The sequence below is a fragment of the Belonocnema kinseyi genome, chromosome 3, assembly GCF_010883055.1.
Source record: "Belonocnema kinseyi isolate 2016_QV_RU_SX_M_011 chromosome 3, B_treatae_v1, whole genome shotgun sequence".
Taxonomy (NCBI): Eukaryota; Metazoa; Arthropoda; class Insecta; order Hymenoptera; family Cynipidae; genus Belonocnema; species Belonocnema kinseyi.
Window position 1 is genome coordinate 7,301,456 of NC_046659.1, and position 5,598 is coordinate 7,307,053.

Here is a 5,598-nt window from a genome sequence, read left to right on the forward strand (position 1 = left end):
GATAAAAAAAATACGTGTCTCTTATTTTTCGATGTATTACAACATATTGCAGTTTCATCAAAATCGGTGAGGGACACCTGGGATAGTTTCCTTGTTAGATTTGAGTGCGCAGGTGCGCAGTTGTCCTCTTCCTATACATGGAAATGTGTGCGAGTGAGAAAGTTTGTCAAATTGACGTAAGTTAGAGGTTGTGTTCTTTTATTGATCATCATAAGAAAGATGCACAAAATAAATATATAAACAGTATTTTCGGTACTTGTTTGAAAAATGTGTGAACAGATTTTGAGAAGGAAACGTATAGGTAAGTACCTTTTAAATTTGTAATATGATAAATAGGCTAAAGATACTCAAGGCTCAATGACAGTTAGGTAAAATAATAAAATATATTAGACGTTTATTGTACTTACAGTGAAGGCTTTAAAAAAATGAAGTGTATTTGCCTTCTTCGGCGTGTAACTTCGTCCACAACCCGAAACTTGACACCTCATGGCTTAGAACACATTTTTTACACTTGCATCAAAACAAACAAACAGAACCTTTCAATTTACGTCAATTTGACAAACTTTTTCACTCGCACACTTTTCCATGCATAGGAAGAGGACAACTGCGCACCTGCGCACTCAAATCTAAGATCTTCCTGTAATGTGCATATCGCTTACAGTAATGTTTCTATTGCCAAGTGGGGGAACGGAATTAGGTCTCCTTATTATTCCTTCGTGGTACTAACAAGTACAAAATTTTGTTTCAACACTTTTTAAAATTGCCAGCAATTTTAAATCTTAAAAATCTAAGTTCCACGTAGTCCTGAAAAAAGTATAATATAACCAAATTCTAGGAAGCTATAGTTTGTATGCGCATATAAAGAGGCGCGCAAAGTATTGAAATCATGAAAATCGCCAGCATCGAAACTTGGAAATATTAAAATCCCAATATCTTGATTTTATTTCAAAGCGGATAAAGAAATAAATACAACCGCCGAAGTTTTCCGACCGGCAATCGTGCACCTTCGAGTTTTCAAATTCAGAAGAGGAGAAATGGGTTGCGCGTGCAACTCAGTCATTGTCTCCTACTAAATTCACACGGACGTAGCCCTGTCATAGTATTGGACCACATCTCGTTTCAGATCTGGGATCACTGGTGAGGCTTCCCCACTATTCTGCGCTGAGAGCGTGTGCGGTGTAGAGCGAACTTATGTGTTCAGTTGAAACGGTAACTTCCTCCAAATAGTTTCAGCAAAATCACTCGCAAAATAATGCATTAATTCAAATTTTGTTTTTTTGCATTGTTAAAAGTAAATCGAAATCTATTGCGGGCTTCTCTTCAAAATTAATTTTTTTTATTCTAAAAATTTTTATTAACAACATCTTAGATTATCTAATTCCGAAAATTTTGGATGTTAAAAATCGGAGAAGTCCACCAGGCGGAAAGTAATAATAAACATAATATCAAAAAAATTAAATTATTCATTTATTTAAACAAGGTTTTGCTGAAAACAAAGTAAAATAAGCCAGGAAAAATTCTGCGGAAACCCGGTTTTTTAGTTCCCGGCTTTACCGCCAGTGGTCATTACTGTTCTATTCTTGACTTGAGACTATCCTTGCGAAAACTGCAATGTCGGTAACATTGTAGAACTTATACCTGCGGATACCTCAGAGCGAGACGAAGCCCTTGCTTATGACTCATTATTTGAGAAAATATAAAATTATAATAAAGATATTACTGAATTTCCAAAGTTATTGAAGTATTTTGAATTAATACAATGGAAAAATATACTAATTTCACCATTTATTCCAGATCAAATAATGTGAGATTCTTTCAGAAAGGTTTACTTATTGCTACATATATAGATAAGGCGGGCTACTTCCGAAATCAAATTATATCCGAAACTACACTTTTAGTATTTAATAAATAAAAGTGATTATTAATCAATTTATCTTTCCGTAGATTTCGGTAAAAAAGTCTTTTTTTCTACCAAAACACTTGAAAAATAATGCAAAATTTTCACTTTTGTTTATTTAATGATGATTGATATACTTTTATATTTGGCGGGCTTCTCTCGAAACTAAATTATATTCGAAACTACACTTTTAATATAAATAAAATAAAAGTGATAATTAATCAATTTATATTTCGGTAGATTTCGGTAAAAAAGTGGTTTTTTCTACCAAAACAATCGAAAAATAATACAAAATTTGCACTATTGTTTATTTAATGTTGATTAATATACTATTATATTTGACGGACTTCTCTCGAATTTAAATTATATTCGAAACTACACTTTTAATATCAATAAAATAAAAGTGATTATTAATCAATTTATCTTTCCGTAGATTTCGTTAAAAAAGTTGTTTTTTTCTACCAAAACACTCAAAACATAATGCAATATTTGCACATTTGTTTATTTAATGTTGAGTGATATACTTTTTTATTTGGCGGGCTTCTCTCGAAATTAAATTATATTCGAAACTACAATTTTAATATAAATAAAATAAAAGTGATTATTAATCAATTCATCTTTCCGTAGATTTCGGTAAAAAAAGTGGTTTTTTTTCTACCAAAACACTTGAAAAATAATGCAAAATTTGCACTTTTGTTTATTTAATTTTGATTGATATACTTTTTTATTTGGCGGGCTCTTCTCGAAATTAAATTATATTCGAAACTACACTTTTAATGTTAATAAAATAAAAGTGATTATTAATCAATTTATCTTTCCGTAGATTTCGGTAAAAAACTGGTTTTTTCTACCAACACACTCGAACAATAATTCAAAATTTGCACTATTGTTTATTTAATATTGATTGCTATACTATTATATTTGGCGGGCTTCTCTCGAAATTAAATTATATTAGAAACTACACTTTTAATATAAATAAAATAAAAGTGATTATTAATCAATTTATCTTTCCGTAGATTTCTGTAAAAAAGTGTTTTTTTTTCTACCAAAACACTCGAAAAATAATGCAATATTTGCACTTTTGTTTATTTAATGTTGATTGATATACTTTTTTATTTGGCGGGCATCTCTCGAAATTAAATTATATTAAAAACTAAACTTTTAATATCAATAAAATAAAAGTGATTATTAATCAAGTGGTTAAAAAATATCAAGAAATATTAGAAATAAAGTTTTTCTGAAATAAGCCCAGTATTTTACGTGTATGCAAGGTGTCTAGATTCCTAGAAATCCTTAAAACCTGGAGAAGTTCTTGAATTTTTTACAATGAAAGCCCCGGAATAGTCCTTGAATTTTTTAACTGGAAAAACCTGGAAAAGTTCTTGAATTTTGCAAACACACCTTCTTAGCACTAGATATTTCATTTTACAACGGTGAAAATAACGAAGCTACTATCGATAATATTTCAAGGCGTTTTATTTATTTCCACGTTTTTCTACTTTAACGAACATTTCATTAAAAAATTGTTATCTATTCATTTTTATCTATCAATATTTCGAAAAAATTTAATTTCACTAGTAATGAATCGTATGACTGCAGATTAGCTAAAACCTGTAAATCAGGGGAAAACGAAGGGATTTTTCTGGCTGGTTAGAGTCAGTGACTTACACAAAACTCTTGCAAAAGTCAGGTATTTCCTATTTAAATAATTGTCTATGATAATAAATTGGAAAATTTAATTTTTTAAATTAAAATTTTTTATTCAGTATATAAAAGATTGTATATTAAAAACTTTCCAAAATATTGTATTATTTTATAAGCCCGTGAAAATAAAGAAATCGCCAGATTAAGCTTAATTAGAGTCATCGTTTGTGTTTGGAATATCAACTACACTGAAACTCTGATATTGGGTCGATTTTGGGGCTGGCCTTGGTGGGGAATTACCCAGATAGAAGGCCGCACACCCCTCGCAACTCTTTTTACTCCTATTTTCGGCGTGGCGTCAATGTTCGGAAGAACTTTATCAGGGGCCCGATATCTAGGGTTTAATGTATTATATTATTAGTTTAAAATTAATTTTTTATTTGAAAATTGAACTATTTCATATTTAGCTGAACATTGATTTTTGTACAATGAAAATTCAACTACTTGGATAAAAGTTGAACCACTTTGTTAAAAATTAATTTTGTTTTCAAGTTTCAAATCTTTGGTTGAAAATTGAACTATTTTGTTTAAAATTTAGTTTTTTTTCTTAAATTTTTTGATTCCAATACAATTATTCACCTAAAAAATGTCACTTTGTCAGTTCCATCTCTTGTTGGTTAAAACTGCAACTTTTTCGTTAAAGATTAACTGTTTTGGTGGTAAATTAATAGATTCGGTTTGAAAATGCAACTGTTTTACAAAACAATTCGTCTTTTGACTTGAAAGTTCAATTACTTTTTTTTTTCTTCTTGACTGAGAAATCTTTATATGCTGAAAATTCGTCTTTTTGGTTAAAAAATTGAATTCGTGGCTTAAACTACTTTATTAATTTGTTGTTGACGATTGATTATTTATATTAAAAATTATTCTATTTAGTTAGAAATTAATTAATTTTGTTGAAAGTTTGTATTTTTTGTAGAAAATTAAAATTTCAGGGTTGAAAATTCAACTGCTTTGTAGAAAATTCGTCTTGCAGATTGAAAACACAGGCACAAAAAAAAGTCAAAGTCCACGGAGCGACCTTTGGGGTTTTATGGTTTTTGGGTCGCTGATTCCGAATCGTTTGTCTGTTTTTACGGATCAGATCGCTTTCAAGGTCATTTGAAGGTCAAATGAAGAAAATATTGCTGAAAAAATCTGAAAAAATTCAGACATAGGTTTTTTTAGCATGCTGAATCCGAATCCGGTGTCGTTTGTCATTCATTAGTTTAATATCAAGGTCATTTAAAGGTCAAATCAACAAAACAACCTCAAAAAAATTGGTAAAAATTTATATATAAGTTTTAAGAGTCGTACAATCTAAATCCTAGGTCATTTTGACCATATCTAGTATTTTCAAGGTCATTGAAATATGAAAATAACAACACATATATCGAGTTTGATAGACCTTCATCAATTCACGTACAAGTTCATAATAAGATCAAAAAATTAACAATCCTTCACAAACAATTACGATATCAACTTGTGTTCATGTTTTCCGCTCATACCGTACTCTCCTACTATCAAATGATCGACGTAACGGTTTTTTTCGCTTTTTGCCTGTAGTTTTACACTCTCTTTTCAGTGCCCAGCAGTAATCAGTCATCATAGCGACATCCCATCTGCCTTGGTAGCGCTTTTCCATTTCTTTTATGTTTTGATGGAAGCGCTCTCCTTGCTCTTCACTGTAATCGCCACAATTCTCTGGGAATCGATCCAGGTGATTATGCGGGAAGTGCAATTTGTATGACATCAGGGACCCCATTTTTCCAAAGTTCTTAATCATTTCGGCTACTATATATAAACTAATATAAACTGTGCCATGCATCCCTTTGAATTTTTGTCATTGTCGTTGGAAATTTATCATCTTGTAAAAGTCTCCTTATTTCTGGAACATCAAAAATCCCTTCTTTCAACTTGGCATCAGATTTATATTGAAACTTCTTTTCCAAGTATTTAAAACGTCGACTATTTGCATCTAAGGCTTTCACAAATTGCTTCATGGCTCTTAATTTAAT